General features: G+C 43.0%; 1 pseudogene; it reads left to right on the forward strand.

Annotated features, from left to right (window-relative positions):
• Positions 1 to 10,889: 10,889 nt before the first annotated feature.
• Positions 10,890 to 11,299, forward strand: LOC132520720 (large ribosomal subunit protein uL14-like; annotated as a pseudogene).
• The last annotated feature ends 7,998 nt before the right edge of the window (positions 11,300 to 19,297 follow it).

Here is a 19,297-nt window from a genome sequence, read left to right on the forward strand (position 1 = left end):
TACACTGGTTAACCTGTCATAATGATTATTAGCACCTTCTTTTATTGTGAAAAGAGCCCTGGTTTGGATAATAAATTTCATGGTAACTCACCTTTTGGGAACATTCTTCCCACCAACACACCTTTCCTATCTGTGCAACTGTACAGTCGGCTGAAAAACGGGACTTCTGCACTTGTGTATTCCCATGATTATATGCCCTGGGCCCATCCATGGTTCCCCGAGGCTGACGTGGGCCGCTTCTAGACCATCTACTGGTCCAAGATAGACAGATCACACGTGTTCTCTACCTTCCCCTTTCCAACAGGTTGAACTCTAATCACATCAGATACACTTGTGCATGGATACTCATCAGGGACAAACTCTAACATATGGGGTCCTGTGGATTGATCTGTATTAGAAAAGAAGATAATGTAAGATAATGTAAAAATAGATAAGATAATGTAAGTTAGGGAGGATACTCAGTTGTAAGTCCTCATCTGTGAAACCTTTTACAGAGGCTTCATTCAAAATTTAAATAGGATAAAATTCACAAACATCATGATTTGCTCCTAATCGTTGGTGACTCCAAAGAATGTCACAGACCTTCTTCAAGTTACTAATGAGAACTGAATTCAAGTGTCTTTAATTTATAAATGTCATCATTATTCTGTCCAGCTGTGGACATGTACCTACCACCACTTGGTAGACACCCAAGGAGTACTTGTTGATTCATTTGTTAACAGAAGGGGAACCACTTCTCAGGCCACATTTGCAGGCAGCATTGCAGGGGTGAAGAGCTGGGGCATATGGTCAGACATACCTCTCTCTGCAGCCTGGCTCTACCCTCTTAATTCTCTTCTACTTTGAATAGTCTCTGAACCTCTCTGAGGCTGTTTCCTACTCTGTGAAGTAGGGATAAGAGTCACCAACCCCCTAGCATTGTTATACTACTGCACCTAACAAATGAATGGATAAAGAGGGTTGTGGTATACAATGGAACACCACTCAGCCATAAAAAAGAACGAAATTTTGCCATTTGCAGCAACATGGATGGACTTAGAGGGCATGATGCTAAGTGAAACAAGTCAGAGAAAGGCAAATACTGTATGATATCGCTTATGTGTGTAATCTAAAAAGTACAACAAATGAGTGCATATAACAAAAAGCAGCAGACTCACAGAGAACAAACTAGTGGTTACCAGTGGGGAGGGTGGTGGGCAGGGGCAATTTAGGGGTGAGAGAGAACACAGCCAGTATTTTGTATTACGTAACTGTAAACAGAAAGTAATGTTTAAAATGTATAAAAATGTTTTTAATTTAAAAAAAAATACCGCACTTAAAGTGTCCGATACGGTGCCTGGCATCTAATAAGCTTTCAATCATTATTTTTATCTAACAAATGCACATTAAGTGCTTATTAAGTGTCACACCCAGTTCTGAGCACTTTGCAAATAGGAATTCATTTAATCCTCCTAACAACCCCATGATATAGATAGTAAACATTAGTACTATCCCCATTTTACAGATAAAAACTGAGACAGAGAAAGTTTAGGTCCCCTGCCTGGGGTCCCACAGTTGGTTACCACCCAGTCAGACTGGCTTCAGACACTAACCTCTTCCCCGGTATGCTAGGCAGCTCTGCTAGTTTTCCACACTGGTTGAGAGCACAGATGGTATCATGAGGACCCACTGAGGCCAGCTATCGGTGGAGCGGAGGTAGGAGCTCCACAGTAGCGTCTGGTACACAGACTTGGACACAAGGACACTTACTGTCACCATGACACACCAGGATGGTGACCCACTGAGATAATCAGTGGCCAGATAACTCTAGCTTAAACCCAGATGCGTCCTGCATCAACTTCTATTACATTTTTTTAAAAGACTTCTGTTTTCTCCTTGCATTGATCTGAATCCACACGGAATCCACACCCAACAGCACAGGTTCTCCAGGTAAAGAACCAATGTCAAATTAATCCTTCAAAACGGAAGTGTTTTGAAGGGCTCTGCTGCTTTCATTTTAGAAAAGACACATAACTCAAACTTCACATCAGAGATACATTCCGTCAAAAAACAGGATTTACTGAGGGCTGGCAGGACCTCCTGAGCTCACCAGTAGGTGAGGGGCAGGACCTGTGAGGTTGAATTGTGTCCCCCCAAAAAGATACGGTGGAGTCCTAACCCTTAGTGCCTCAGAGTGTGACTTTATTTGGAAACAAGGTCTTTACAGAGGTCATCAAGTTAAAATGAGGTCATTAGGGTGGGCCCCAATGCAGTATGACCGTGTCCTTATAAAAGAAGAGGAAATTTGGACACAGAAACAGGCAAACTCCGAGGGAAGACGATGTCAAGAGAGACAAGGAGAAGACAGCCAGCTACAAGCCAAGAAGAGAGATCTGGTACGGAAGATTTCCTCACAGCACTCACAAGTAACCAACCCTGCTGATACCTCGATCTTGGACTTCCAGCCTCCAAAAGTGGGAGAGAATAAATTTCTATTGTTTAAGCCTCCCAGCTTGCGGCACTTTGTTACAGCAGCCATAGGAAATTAATACAGACTATGGTATCAGGAGTGGAGTGGCTTAAACTCAGAAACCTAACTGGCAAAGAACTGAGAGGCACCCCTGAGACACACAGTGAGCTGACGTGAGTTAGACAGTGGGCAGACGGGGCACCTGTGCCCCCAGGTGATGCCAGAAGGCTCTCTTCCTTGGCCTCGATGGGAGGGGGGAGGGGGTGGTCCACATGCTCTGAGCACTGAGGGTCACCTGCCCAGTGGAGCCAGGAGCAGGCTTTACTGTCCCCATCCAGCTCAGTGCCCCTGGCCACTCCAGCCAAGAGCAGACATGTCTAATCTCTCCATGTCTAAACTCTCCAGGTCAGACCTCTGTCTCCTTCGTGTTGAGAGTCCTCTCGACTGGCCTGTGGGTCTCTTGATGCCTCCTTGACTATGAAGAGGGACAGCCTCAGCTCCTAGAAGATGGGGCAGGCATATGTCAATGTGGGTTCCTCTCTACTTAAATTAACCCTTCACCTAGTTGGTACAGAGGTGTAGCCAGTGAAGCCAGTTGAAACTGGGGGTGTTACCCCATAGAAGCAGAAGTCCTTCCCCATATACTCTCACCTCTGTTCTTGACATCAAGCCTTCCCTACCAAGTAATCTACTGGCCTGTGCACTCCAACGCCTCTGTGCTGCCTCTGATCACTTGTCTGATGAACACGTCACTCTACCCTTTAAAATCCTAACCCCTCCGCACCCTCAGTGATTACAATTCCGGGGCCGGTGCCATGGAACAGAGGCACAAGTGTAGCAGGGATGGTTTGATCTCTGTAAGATATTGCATTTACATTCAACATCATCTTGAGATGAACCCTACAGATTTGGAGAAATCACTTCTCTTACTGAAATTTAATTACTTCTGTGATTTTGGTCTACCAGAAAAAAATACAATGTACAGAATATAAATAAGAAACAGAACAGGCAGTGCCAGATATCTGACTGCATTTTTCCTAATATAAAACATATAGGCCCTAATTCCCTTCAAACATCTCTTGCCCTGTAGATGAAATACAGATACCTTTATTTTTAATAAACAAAGGGGAAAAGGATCCTTTATGCAATATTTTCTTGAAAATACCAAATATCTAGCCATGTCAAGGATCAAATAACCTAAAATTAACCAAATAAAGCCTTAACCATTCCTACTGTAGTCAAAGAATATTCAATAACATGGAGGAATTATTTGTACATCAATGTTAAAGGGAAAAAAGCAGAATTCAGAATTATATATTTGTTTTATATATATATATATATATATATATATAAAATCACACAATGATTATATACATGTATAGAAAATAGAAAAACGGAAATGCCTCAAATAATGGTAATTATAGCTGAGTGATAGATACCAGGTGCTTTCTGCACCTTTGTGTATTTTCCAGATTTACTAAAATAAGTTTGGATTACTTTTTTTTTTTTTTTTTACTTTTTTTAAAATTTATTTACTTATTTTTGGTTGCGTTGGGTCTTCATTGCTGTGTGCAGGCTTACTCTAGTTGCAGCGAGCAGGGGTTACTCTTCCCTGAGGTGCGTGGGCTTCTCATTGTGGTGGCTTGTTTTGTTGTGGAGCACGGGCTTTAGGTGTGTGGGCTTCAGTAGTTGTGGCACGCGGGCTCAGTAGTTGTGGCTCACGGGCTTAGTTGCTCCGTGGCATGTGGGATCTTCCGGGACCAGGGCTCGAACCCGTGTCCCCTGCATTGGAAGGTGGATTCTTAACCACTGTGTCACCAGGGAAATCCTGGATTACTTTTTAATCAGAGGAAAATGTTATATTTTATTCTGTTTATTAATAATACACATACTTTATAAAGTATATGAATACCTGATTACTTTTTGCATGCAAGCAATATTAGCCCATTAGGTAAAATTTTATAGCCAAACACAAAAGTCATTACGAGTTGTGTGTCGGACCCCATAGAAGCACCCTATACACACCTGTAAATAACAATTAAAGAAAATATATAGCTTGTTATCACTTGAGCAAGTTTAGTTTTTGGTAACTGATTCTGTTTCCATTTGCCACAAGAAATATATCCTCTTTATCTATGTCCTCCCTTGCTTTTTTTAGGTGTATAAAATGACAGCTTATGTGGAAATCAAACTGAGGTCAAATTACCAATATTCTGTGTGTGGCTGGAGGTCAGAATTACCTTTGTAAAGAGCCCTGAGGCCCAGAATGAATTTCTATTTATTCAGCAGTCTACCTCCCAAACTCTGCTAACAAAAAAAGAAGAAAAGGGCAAAAGGTTCCCAAGCTCAGAGCTCAGCTTGTGTTTGCAAATGACCAGGAAAAAGAAAGATGGAAGCAGGCACAACCAGAGAGAATAGGGGCTAGAAGTCCCTTGTATTTGTAAAGGCAAATGCTTGATTGGTTTGACTCAGCTTGCATCATTTCAGTTGCATGGTATTAGAGAGAAAAGAAAACTGTACACTGCCAGATGATGAAGAGATCCTTGATGTGCTTTGTGGGCTCCGTGTGTGTGTGTGTGTGTGTGTGTGTGTATTTCTTTTTAATTTAATGGGCACCTACTATATGCCCAGCACAGCGCTAGGAGCATAGATCCCTGACAACTGACTGTGGCCCTAAACCCTAGGAAGAGTCTGGCCACTTCTTTCTCACTTGTTGACCATGTTCTCTATTTGGGGTTCTACTACATGTTATAGAGGCTTAATTCCCCTTCCAGAAATACCTGCTAAGTCCCATTGGTTTAACTGTGTATAATGCTTGTTTGGGCTTCAACAAAGGGACATCTGGATTATGGATTTCTGCAGAGATTGAAAAGTCAAGGCCTGCACGGTACAGCCCATGGAGCACTGCCTTTCCCATCATTATCCATCTCCAGCTCCTACTTCATGCTGCCTCACTGAGGTCAGTGATGCTAGTCTATTCAGGCTAATAGCACGTCGTTCTTAGTGAGCTGCTCCTAACAGTGTGCTGCTTTTGCACACCCCTGGCTACTTTTATCTCATTTGTGCTTTACAACGTCTTTGAAAGATGGATGGGAAAAGAAATATAAGTTGAGACGTAGAATGTTCTAAAACCTTGCAACGTAACACCAGTTTCCACTTTGATACTACTTAGTTCCATAGGCTGCTAGCTTTCTCCTTGCCTTCTCCAGCCTTGTCCCATTCCCATCCATTCTCTGTTATGGCATCAAAGGGCTTTTTCAGAAATGCAAATCCGATCATGATATTCCCCAATCTAATCCTGCCCAATGGCTCTATGTCACCAACCAAGAACAGCTGGAACTACTCAGTGTGTCTTCCTGGCTGCCCCTTCTGGCTGCTTCCCTCCTGCTGGGGCCAGTGTTTCAGCCCCATCCAAGCCTCTGCATGTGCGTTCTCCCCACCTGGACCACCTTCACCACACCTCATCACCAGCAGAGAAACTCCTACTTATCCTCCAAGGGCCAGCACAAGCATTCCATCCTCCATGAAATGTGTTTCTTAGAAACACTCAGCTTTTAATAAGGAAAGACATTTGAGTCAGTACCTTCTTTGGAGGAGACAGGAGAGTGGTCTTGACCTTGGAGAGAAAGTTACAGTCAACCTCGGATAACCTGCATCTGTGCTTTTTCTTTCATCCAGTTCCCATAACGAATGAAGAAGCGGACTCGGTACACCAGGATGAAAATCACATTGATTTTTACTACTAAAGCCCTAGGAAAGTAAACAAGTCATGGAACCAGTCAGAGCTGGCAAGATCTCACAGGAAAATGCTCATGGAAACAAAAAATACACTTCGATATTTTCTGCCCTTGCAGAATATTTTTTCCACAGAAGTGTGTCTTTCACTATCATCACTATCCCCAAGAACTTGGGGGAAATAAGATGGTTGGATTGAGGGCCCACCTGAATCCAAGATGATTTCATCTTGAGACACTCATTTTAAGTACATCTGCAAAGACCCTTTTTCCAAATAAGGTCACATTCACTGGTTCCAGGGGAATGCACCTTCTGGGAGACCACCATCCAACCTACTACAGACAGCATGCCTCACTCTGATTGAAACCTATCACTAACACCGCAGTTCTGAATCCTGGCCGACCACACTGCTTTCCAGTTGTGGTTTCATTCCCAGGTAGCATGACCTCTCTGGAGTTCTGGAGACTTCAGCCTCTCTGCAGTTATATTTTTTGTGGAAAATCAATGGACTGGAATTCTGGTTACACACTTAGTCTCATAATTGACTCAAGTGCATAATTTCACTTGAGTGAAATAATTGTGTATCTGTGCTAGAGAGAGAAGAGCCCACCTCTTAATGTGTCAGCCCAATACTATTCCTGAGCCTGCAGACCTGGAGCCCAACTGAAGCCTGGGAAATTAAGGTAATTTTCCTAAGGTGAGCCATCTAGGGAGGTCCCTAGAGAGACTGCCCACCGGCCATTCCACAGATGACCTTCCCTCATGCCTGGCCAAGTGAGGACATAGAAGCAGAGAGGACCAGAGCTCCTCGGGGAGCCTGTAGTCCATCCAGGTCTTTCCACCCAGTTTTGTGCTGACCAGTGGTTTGGCCCTTTGAGTCAGTCTTCCGGAAGATAAGGAGTGGGGCCAGTCAAGATGGCAGAAGAGGTAGTGAAGAACCTTGAAGACCATGCTGAGCCCTAATGAACCATCTCAGTGAGCAATGCCCACTGTCCAAACACAAGCAGCCAGGAAGCCATGTCTAAGAAGCACATACCTCCTGAAGTGGAATTTGACATGCAACCTCGCCTCCTGGAGCAGGTGATGCCATATGCCAGCTGAAATCATACTTTCAAAGCTCTCCCTTAGCTACTATCTAAAAAGTCAGTAGAAACAGATCTACACAGAGCCTTTTTATTAACCGAAGTATAGTTGATTTACAATGTTTCAGGTGGACAGCAAAGTGATTCAGTTATATATATATACATATACTTTTTCAGATTCTTTTCCATTATAGGTTATTACAAGATATTGAATATAGCTCTCTGTGCTATTCAGTAGGTCCCTGTTGTTCATCTATTTTATCCACAGTAGTACACAGAGACTTCTTAACCTATTGTGTGCTGCTGGTTTCGTTATTGCTGTGGGTATTTCTGCAGGATTTCCAACGGATCTGGCTTCTTGGAGAAGCTGGTAGTTTTCCAGTGATTAGAACTGTTCTCCATGAGAGGAAAAGGATGATAAACTAAAATCTTAAATGTCACGGTGACACTATGTGTGTGTCCTCAGAAAAACATTTCTGCTGAGAGATAAAAATCTTCTGGATGCTTTTATCTCTGAGCTTCTGGCAACTGCAGAAATTCCCTCATGGAGCACGTGCTCATTACCAGACCACAGACACTGAAACAGGGAAGAAGGACCTGATGTGAAAGGACGGAGGGAAGGGCAGGTTTGTGGGACCTGAGAGACAGAGCTAGCAGCAAGGAGCTCAGCGGCTCTGACTGAAGCGATCCCGGATTATGCTTTCTGAAGTTCATTTAACTTAAATTTACCTTCTTCTTTATGTGTGAGGTACATGGGCCTATACTGAGTGTCCTGCCTGGCTTCCCTCCATTTTCTGTGCCAAAACTCAGCCTAAATGCTGTGTCTTCCCAGTCCCCCATCAATTTTGGCCAACCAAGTGGAAATGCAGAGGCGAGGAGTTCCAGCACGTTCCTGCCCAGTCTCCTCCCAGGACCTACCTGTATCCCCAGACATGGATGAGAGGCTGTCCAAAGGGACAGTGGTTTCTGGAGGCAAGAAAATGGCTTACCAGTATGAAGGGGCCAGGGAGAGGGCTGTGCACGTTTTGAATTTCATTTCAGACCTAACCTTCCCCTCAGTCTCTGCCTAATAGAAAAGAAATAGAGAAAGACTCACAGACTTAGAGAACGAATTTATGGTTACCGGGCCGGGGGAAGGGTGAGGGAAAGGGATAGTTAGGGAGTTTGGGACTGACATGTACACACTGCTATATTTTAAATGGATAACCAAGAAGTCCCTACTGTATAACACAGGGAACTCTGCTCAGTATTATGTGACAACCTAAATGGGCAAAGAATTTGAAAAAGAATAGATGCATGTATATGTATAACTGAATCACTTGGCTGTACACCTGAAATTATCACAGTGTTAATTATAACATTGTTAATCAACTATACTCCAATATAAAATAAAAAGTTTAAAAAAGAAAGAGTGAAACATTCTGGAAAAGATAAGCAGTGGAATCATTAAGTGCTTACTTTTAGGAGCAGTGTTCCAGAGACATATACCCTCACAGCTCTTCAGACAGGAAATAGCAATATAATTTCAGGAAATATCAATGATCTTCATGGCTTAGTATTTCCTGTAAAGGCGTAGAGAAAAGGGGGGAAATGACATACTCAGTTTGCAAAAACTGCAGCTTCTAAAAAAAAAACTGCAGCTTCTAACACATGCCAATTCTTACTTATCTAAAGGCTTCAAAAGTCAACCCCAACGTGAATAGAGGACTGGTTGGTTGAGGACTGTTTATATTGGTTATTTACAATATGCTATCACACTGACACTCCAAATGCTAAGTTTCCTACAAGGATTTTGGAATACGTCATGTAAACCAACGACTAGTTTATAGTAGATATTTTTGCTACATTGAAGAGTTTTTCACTCTCAGGTGACGATCAACCAAGAGTCTTAAGTGACAACTTTTTTAAAGCTGTCTGCCTTTTTAATGGAAGTTTGCTTTTTCGAAGGTGAAGTACGCTGTTCTTTATGACAGCTTTGTTGACACCAACAGAAATTCAAAGTAAAGCTCCGAAAGTGAATCAGGTAGGATTACCTACATGTTCTTGGAATTCAGCTCAGCTTATGGGAAATCTGTCAATTATTTTCATATTCCATTTCCCAGGAAAACATAGTCCATGATCAACAGAAGCTCATTATCCCAGAGCAGCCAATCAAGGAAGCATACCCTGTCACCAGGTGAGATACGGCTACATCTGGGTCAACATCATGAAGAAATACATCATCATCGTGTAAACATGAGCAGTTTCAGGAAGACAGCCTTTGCATTCCTGCCTTGTGTTTCATCGAAACCAGGACACGGAACTCACGCTTCCAGACACAAGTCAACTCTGCTTTGACCCTTGCTTCCACCAAGTTCACCGACACTTCAGGAAAGCGGAGAGTTGCCTGGATGAAACCAAAGAATCTTCCGGCAACCCCCAAATCCTGCCCCTGACAGCAGCCTATACAAAGTGAGTCTGAGAAATGTAATACATCTTAGGAATGCACCTGAAAAGCAGCAATATTATATCCACCAGGGGAAAAGTCTTCCTGGGGATTAGTGTGGGCTCTGAAACTTGATTCTTCCCAAGCTTTCATAATTGTTATCCCAATTAATGGAACTGCAGACACCATTCTTCTATTCCCAGGTACAATCATGTCACGTTCTTCTGAAGCTCACAAAGCCATTTCCTTCAACACTGCCCTCCGGGAGGGAGACTTGAGGTTAATGACCCTCCACAGAAGACTATCGTTTACGTACTGTACAAGTGCATCTCCTTTGCATTTCAGTCATGCCCTGACCTTGGAGAGGACGATGGAAAGGGGGATGCCTGACCGCCCTCCCATTTATAAACCGATTATTTTCCTATTGGCACCTTCATTCTGCAATCGCTGACATAAAATCTTTTACCAAACAACATGTAAGAAATGAGAAATCGATTGGATTTCTAAAGTTTGCTTTGAACTCAGCCATTAATAAGAGGTTCTTTTAAGAAGAGGAGTCTATAGAAGTGACTCCACACCAGAACCCAGCTGTGCTACTTTCCGAGGAGATGCGGCCACAACCAATCGAAGCGTAGAAACTCTTAGTCATTTTTAACCGAATTGACAGAGAAGTACTATTTTTCTACCAAAAAAAAAAAAAAAAGGAAGGAAAGAATGCTTTCATGTAGATCTACGCAAGCTAAACTTACACCAAAAGCTCATGCAAGGTCAATGAATAACAAAGTTTTCTACTCCCACCACAGACTCCTTGCCATGACGTGGCCCTCCCAAACAATCTTCCCCAGAGGGCAGCTCAGCTGCTTCCTTTCTCTTCTGCAGGTCTTCATCCAAATGCCACCTTCAAGGCAAGGCCGTCCCTAATCACCTGTTGACAATGCCCACCTGCTTTCTCCACTCAACTTTCCTTTATAGCGCTTCTATATCTGAGATTCTCTACAGTTTGTCTAGTCCTTTATTCTGCCTATTGCATGTCTCCCCTCACGAGAAGGGATGCTCTATGAGGACCAGGAGATAACAACAACCCCTGAACAGAAATCATCACAGAGCAGACACTCCGTAAATATAATGATATAAGATGTTTAAAATGGAAAAGTCAAAATAAAATCGCCCAGCTTTTTGTCGCTCTCCGGCATTCAAGATGTCAAAGCGAGGACATGGTGGGTCCTCTGGTGTGAAATTCTGGATTTCCTTGGGTTTTCTGGTTGGAGCCATGAACAGTTGTGCTGACAACACAGGAGCCAAAAGTCTGCATATCATCTCTGTGAAGGGGATCAAGGGACACCTGAATACACTTCCTGCTGCTGGTGTGGGTGACGTGGTGATGGCCGCAGTCAAGAAAGGCAAACCAGAGCTCAGAAAGAAGTGGTAATTAGACAACGAAAGTCCTACCAGAGAAAAGATGGTATGTTTCTTTATTTTGAAGATAATGCAGGAGTCGTAGAAAACAGTAAGGCGAGATGAAAGATTCCGCCTTTCACAGGACCAGCTGCAGAAGAACGTGCAGACTCGTGGCACAGGACTGCATCCAATGCTTGCAGCATTGCATGATTCTTTGGTGTATTTGTAAAAAAATAAAAATAAAAATGATTTGCTCCCCCCCAAAAAATAAAAATAAAATAAAATCGCCTGCCACGAACAAGTAAGCACCTTCTCTCCACTAAGGTAGACAGTATGGTGAAGCCGTTGCCCAGAGAGCCGAGGACGAAATAGGAGGAGAAACACTGCTCATGCCCTGGCACATTGGATACTAAGCCTTGTGCCTTCCATTTCACCTTGGAGCCCTGATCCCTGTGCACACCTCCACCTGAGAGACTAGAGGGAAGAGCGGAGACGATCCCTCTGGTTTCCAGCTTGCTTGTCAACTCACTGGTGAGTTGTATCCAGGACCGACTTCCCGGGAATGCAGCCTGCATCATGCCACAAGTCTCCGCACTTGGAAGGGACCCTATGTTTGGTTTAATGCTCTGCTGTCCATACCTTGAAATTCTTAATAATTTTACCTTCCAATTTGTCTTTTATAAGTGAAATTCAGTGGGACAATGGAAGATGCGTATGAGCAGAGGAGAGTCATGAAATAAAGGAAAAACCTTCATATTTTAGACCTTTAATGGCACTTTTCCCTACCTTTCAACAAGCAGCCCCATTTTCACTTTGCACTGGGCCCCAAAATTATGTAGTCGGTCCTGGTTGTATCCATGTTATTTCTGGAGAGCAACAAAAACTTTCTAAGGTAGAGGAAATCCATTCTGTCCTATATGGTCTGTTCTCCCAGCTCGAAAGCAACGTGGTCATCTTTTTGGCTGGCAGTGACCCTCATCACCAAGCTTAGATTCAATTAAAGTAGAAATTAAGGATAGCATTTGAGGCAATGAGTTGATTTTGGAAAGAAAGAAAAAAATAAAGAAAATCCTGTTATAAAAATAATTACTGAAAATGTTAACAACAGTAGCTTGGAAACTCTTTTTGTTGTCTGAGAACTTTTCAAAAAGTTTTTTTGTTTTTTTTTATTGTTTTTTATTTTTTTTTGCGGTACGCGGGCCTCTCACTGCTGTGGCCTCTCCCGTTGCGGAGCACAGGCTCCGGACGCACAGGCTCAGCGGCCATGGCTCACGGGCCCAGCCGCTCCGCGGCATGTGGGATCTTCCCGGACCAGGGCACGAACCCATGTCAGGCAGACCCTCAACCACTGCGCCACCAGGGAAGCCCTCAAAAAGTTATTTATTGAAATCATATGACTATATCTACTACAACTACACCATGTACGAAAAGCAAATGGTTTAATCCACCTCTTCCTGGGGAAGAGTGGAGATTAGTGACATTACCCAAAGAGTCTCAAATACTGGAGAGAATCTGGCCATTCGACAATGACGCAAATTAATAAAAGGCAATGCTCATCTTTATTTTCACAACTTCCTAATTTTGAGAAAACTCTATGAACTCACAGGTTAAATTAAAATAAGAAAAAATTTAAACGAGCTGCTAAAAAATAAAAGTTAGATGGGTCATTCATAAACTAAATGCTAATGACACCCAAATTTGGTAACTTGCAAGAAATAAAATAGTTTAACCTCATATTCCCAAATGACTAATATTTTTCTAATAGCCAGCCCTTCCCTATGTCTCTATTTCCAGGATGCTGTCAAAGAAGATGCAATACCTGAGCTGTAAAATCAAACACCTGTAGGGGTCAGACACATAACACAAATGTGTGACTCCGATTAGATACAAGATAACAGAGGAGATGGGACAGTAAGAACTGCATGTGTCCCTTATAAAGAAGTGTTTCATTTCGTTTTGTTTTGTTTTGAAGGGGGCCTGTGTTAGTCTGGGTCTTCTGAAAAGCAAAAACCAAGAGAGGATTAAACGTACCAGTAATTTATTAAGAGAAATACCTATGAAAGAACATGGGAAAGGAGCCAGTCTCCAAGAGGTGATGGACCGTGATGCAGGTCTGACGTGAGGGAAGGAGAGAGGGAAGGAAGGGAATTTGCATGCATGCCTCCTGGGCTGCCTGGAGCTCTACAGAAAGTTCGCCAAGGCCACTGGGGGAGGCCTAAAGCCACAGTCAGAGGCGTCCCATCTCTCCCAGAAATGGACCTGCCTCAGTTTCCTGCCTCACTCAGCCTTGGAAGGCATGGCCTCAGTACCAACCAGTGATGGATTTCAAAGCTCAGAAGCTGGGGCTTCTGAGAACCACTGGAGATATGAGGTCATTCTCACGGCCCTCAGGGTGCCCACAAAACACACCTGCAGACCAGCAGTTTGAGACTCTTCCTGGGCCCAGCTTACAGTTACTTTCTTCATTCTCCCGACATCCCTCCCTTGATGAACCACTGTTGTCTTTCTGTGTCTATACATCTCTTCAGACACAAGGAGAGTTTAGTCATCCAGTTCAGAGGCATTGAAAGGATTCATCAGTTGAAAAACAGGACTTGCGCCGCTAGGAGAAACATTTTCAGAACCAGCTGTCCTTAGAGATCTGTTGGAAGTCAGTCACTGAAGTTGCCTTCAGGCCAGAAAAGTTGGATCAGGTATCAGATTGTTCCATGTCCCCACAGAGGTCACGGTGCCCTTTGCTGAACATGGTTCCAGAACCAGAAAAGTTACGTAGCAACAACCAGCATTTTTTTAACCAATTAATTTTATACCAGTGTTTGAAACATAAAGGAATCTCTCACCCTCTTCTTTTTATACAGAAGAGTGTTCCCCTTGGGAAAGTTCCAATGATCCCACAGTTCCTCCCATGGATACAGAAATAGCATCAGTGTTACATTTAAGAAGTTGAGAGACAAAACCCTGAGTACTACCAGACCCAGGGCCTGCAAAAATATTAGCAGCAGTGTTGCCACACAGCAGGGCTGAAAGTATCATGGCTGTATCCCAAGGGGGCCTCAAGTCAGCAAAATTATTCTGCTGAAGGACTGAAAGAAAATAAAGGAGAAAGTTCCCTGTAAATACAGAACCAGTGAAGAGAACAAAAACAAAAGGGCATCCCTTTAAAAACACAAATGAAATATGAAACACGAAGGAAGATTAACAGCTAAGCCCTCACAGGGGGGAACCAGAAAAAAAGGAAACTTTGCTGTTGACATGTCCAAAATGCCACCTGAGAAAGCTGAGTGCAAGGGGCCTATCAGGGGGAAACGATGGTCTTCTTCAAGATCTTTTCTCTAAAGGATCCAATGCCCCTAAAATAACATGTCATGCATTTTGGGGAAGAGATGAGTAGAGAAATACTTTGTCAAGAACTAACATGGGGTGATTGCCAGGGAGCAAGCAGACGACTGAATAAAAGGGGAATGACAGTTATATGAAGGTATAGATTGAAGAAAAATCATCTAAGTGTAAACTTAATACATGTACATTTTATTGATATAAGTTATGCTTCAATGAAGTTGAAAAATCTTAACAGAAAAAAAAAACTAACATGGGGTATAGAAGAATAAAAATGTGAGACTTGGGTGTGAGCCACATTTTACTGATACTGTTAACCAAGTGTGTGGTTACACTGTGTATTCTAAAAATGGAATTGTGACATGATCTGTGTGTTGCCTTTCCAGGTGATGTGTCTTCTACTAGGACATTCAAACATCCTCAAATCCATCCTGACCCCCAACAAACAGCCTGCCCTCATGTTTTCTTTCAGGAAATGGCAGCCCTGTCTATTCTGGAAACCTATCCATGTTGGAAGACTTCTCTTCTCCAGCCTTATACAACCCATCATCAAGACCTCTCGGTTTCACTTTCTCTTGACTCCATCTGCTTCTTGTAACCGTAACCTCCACCCTGGTCTAAACGAAGGTCACTTTTTTCCAACTCTCTAGAGACAGCCATCCAACTGGTCCCCTTGATTCAACTCTTTCTCCACACCCCGCGTCCTTCTCCAAAGAACAGCCAGTGACCTTCCCAAGACATAAATGGCTCATATTGTTCCACTGTAGTCTCAACCTCTCCAGTGGCTTCCAATTCTGCTTTACTTACAAAGACCCTCATCCTCAACATGCCCGACAAGATCTTCATGTGTGTAGCCCCCCTTGCTAATACATCCACCCCATCTGCTCAGTCCCTATACAGCATCAACACCGCCTTCTTCCGGTTCTTCAAATACTGTGCTCTTTGTTGCCTCAGAGCCTTTGCAAATACTGTTCCCTCTGCCCCCATCTCCTCACCTCTTCCCTCCTGCATTTCATGGAGTTCAGAAGGATTTTCCTCAAGAAAGCCTTCCCTGCCACATCCTTAACTAACCCGTCTCAGAATAACTGAGGTCCTTTTCACACTTTTTGTAGCATGATTGCCATTTTAGTGTATTTATGGGATGATTTGACTAATCTCTGTCTTTATATCTAGAGTGAGGCCAGGAACCATGTCTGTTTTCTCAATTATTTCCCTTGTGGCTAGTCCAGCACCTGGCACAGAGGTGAATAATTGTGTTGGATGGATGGATGGATAAGTACAAAAATATTATAAATGCATAAACCAAATACATCTTTCCAGGGGCAGAAATAAATTTCCAATGTAGATAAACACTAATGGGTAAATATACCACATTTTCAATGTTTTAATTGTTTTGAATAGGTAATACATTTACATGCTTCAAATCTAAAAGATATCCATTGAGAAGATTTGTTCCTACCTTGTATCCTTCTATTCCATTCTTCACCACCCCTATAAGGCACCTACTAGCATCTTATATCCTTGTATCTTCACGCACATACAAGCAAATACATGTTCTTAGTTTCACTTTTTCTTACACAAAAGAGAGCATACCATACACACTGTCAGTTTACCGAGAGCTTCTTACTCTTCTGTACAGGTGTGTGGTAGTCTGTTTATTTAACCCTTCCCCTCCTCTCTTTCTTTTTTTTTTTTTTTTGCTCTTTCAAACGAGACTGCCATGAATAACACTGTGCATGTGTCATTTTGTATGTGTCCAGGTCTGACTGTAAATTCAACTCCTGCAGAAGGAGGATAGCTGGGTCAAAGTGTAAATACACTGGTAATTTTGCTAGATTTCCATCTACACGCATTTTAAAGTCTCATTTTAGAAATCTATAACTTCAAAAAAAGGTACGTTAGGAGATAGTGGGGTAAGCCTTAGAGCCAGAAATGTCTGGGTTTGAATCTTCACTCTATTACTTATCAACTATGTTAGCATGGGTTAGATCACCTCTCTGAGCCTGTTTTGTGGCTTCAAACAACTCCCAAACCTCCATCTGCAGCTGAGACTCTCCTCACTTGTCCAGTTGCCTACTGGATACCTCCTCCTGTATGCCCCACATCCTTAAGTTGCCAATATTTAAAACAAAACTCACGATCTGTCACTTAACCTGGATTCTATTCCTGCGTTATCCAGTCATCCAAAGACACAGAGACCTGAGGGGTTTCTTCTGCTCTTTCTCCTTCTACCCACAGTTCCAATCCAGTCATCAAATCCTGGTCATTCTTCTTCCCAAATCTTCTGGAATCTGCTTCTTCCTTTATTCTCTTTCCATCTGTCCCATTTTAGTTGTTCATAGCTTCCCAACTGGACGATGACAAAAGGGACCAGGCTAGTTTTTCTGACTCTGGTCTCAGGGCCTTTTAGGACAATGTCGCTAACCAGTTGTAAAGGGATCATTCTAGAACACTAACCAGGTCTTGTTTCTCCCTGGATGAAAGCCACTTGTTGTCCTCCACCTTCTGGGGGCAGGTGTCTAAATAAACAGCATGTAAACTGTATGCACCACAGCCTTCTCTCAGCTTCACCTCCAGCCCCTCGCCTCCAGCCCCGCCAGCCTCTCACCCAAACAGATTTCTCTTTGCACAAGGAACTCTTCCTGTATGTTTTTCACTCATTTATTCATTCAGCAAATATTTCTGAGTGGCTAAGATGTGACATTTATCCTTTAATTTAAAAAATATATATATGTCTGGCACGCCTCAGACTACTGGACCCCCAGAGGCTTCATTGGTGCAACAGATCCCTGAATTTTCATAGGGTAAATCTCCCAGCTCTGCTACACAGGTGTCTTACTAAGGCAGTATTTCTCAACATGGCACTATTAAAATTCGGGGAAAGACAATTCTTTGGTGAAGGGTGAGGGTTGTCTCAAGTAGTGTAGAATGTACATCCCTAGACTCTACCCACTAAATACTAGTTACTCACAATCCCTCATTTTTAACAACCAAAAATGTCTCCAGATATTCTCAGGTGTACCCTGGGAGTTAAAATCCCTTGATCGAGAACCCCTGTATTAGGGCATCTATGATACTTGCAGTACCCTGATCAGTAAGTCCAAGTACCATGATGTCATTATAGGTGGGCAGAATGATGTTCGGTAGAATGTCAGGATGAGCAAGGTCCCAGCAGACGTGTAGACAGCGAATGTATACTGCTGCCCTTGCCATGTGAAGGCCAACCACTCTATATTCTCCCCGTTGATGGGGACTGAGAAAAAAGCATGTGCTAGATCAGTAGTCCCATAACCAAGTTTGAGAGTATGTGTTGATCTTCAACATTCAACACATTCAACACATCTGGTACAGCAGCTTCAAAAGGGATTATCACCTGAATAAGTTTAAGGTGGACTAATAACACCTGCCATAATTCATCTGGTCATTACAGGGATGCAATGGGTAAACTGAATGGAGATATTATAGGAACCACCACTTTGCATCCCTTATGTCTTTGATGGTGAATATCTGTAATTCTTCCCTAGGATGCAATATTATTTCTGATTACCTATCTTGGATAATGGGGGAAGAACAGTTTCAGATTACTTTTATTTGGTCCTTCCTACCATAATGTCCCACACTCCACAAGTCAGAAAACCTACTGGGAGTTCTGCCAACCATTAAATATATCTATCCTACTTGGGAATCTGAGAAATAACCCCAGGGTAGTTTTGTGGACCCAAAGAGCCATTATAAAATGGACTTTGGGGAAGACTTAATTTGTCACCTGGCCTCCTAAAGCTGCTGATCTAACTATGGGACCAGTATGTGGCATTTCAGATACCCTGGTACTACTGTCAGCTTAGACCTTATATATAGTAGTTCTCAAAAGGTCTGGCTAGTCCCCATTCCATAGCACTAGTTACTTGGGGAAATATCTACAGATCCCTTGAAGGGGAGGATTAGAGGAATAAATTTTCACGTATACTAGTGAGAAATAGTAATGTTCTTCTCCAAGAGGACCTCAGCCTCCCTTAGGGTCTACAGATTCTAGATATGTAAGTTGACTTACATTTGAAAACCAAGCAAGAAGCCATAATTTTCCACTGCAGTGACTGATGATAACATCCTGCTCTCCAGGTTTCACTTTTGTTATTATTATACAATTTTAACAACACCCTAGTCAGCTGTCCATCCGTCTCCTGTCTAGAAACACCACAATCTGTTAGTCATTGCCACAAATCTCTGAAGGTTAAGGCACCCTAACTGCTACTCTGTGGTGCTTCCGGTTATAATAAGCATGGCTACCTTTGCCTCTGGTGGTTAAGAGCTGCCACCTAGTCTTTTAATTGTGGAATCTCATTACCCCCATTGACATCAAGGAGTCTATGGCAACGTTTACCACCATTAAGCTCAGCCTACAGAAGACAGACACCAACCTCTCAGAGATGTCAGTGAGCCCTTAATTTGTGACTTTGTATTGCCTACAGAGGAAGTGTCCTCCAGTCTCTTTCAAGAAACAGAGTGGGCTTCCCTGGTGGCGCAGTGGTTGAGAGTCCGCCTGCCGATGCAGGGGACACGGGTTCGTGTCCCAGTCCGGGAAGATCCCCCATGCCGCGGAGCAGCTGGGCCCGTGAGCCATGGCCGCTGAGCCTGCGCGTCCGGAGCCTGTGCTCCGCGACGGGGGAGGCCACAACAGTGAGAGGCCCACGTACCGCAAAAAAAAAAAAAAAAGAAAGAAACAGAGTTAAGTGGAGGTTCTTAGGTTTTACAAGCCCTGAACACTACCCTTGCATTTGGATTAAATAACGTCAATGAGTTGGATCTAAAGGAGGTCATTTCAGCACAGACACAAGATACAATAACAGGCGAAATCTTTTCTTATCCTTTTCA

This window comes from Lagenorhynchus albirostris, chromosome 5 (assembly GCF_949774975.1).
Source record: "Lagenorhynchus albirostris chromosome 5, mLagAlb1.1, whole genome shotgun sequence".
NCBI lineage: Eukaryota > Metazoa > Chordata > Mammalia > Artiodactyla > Delphinidae > Lagenorhynchus > Lagenorhynchus albirostris.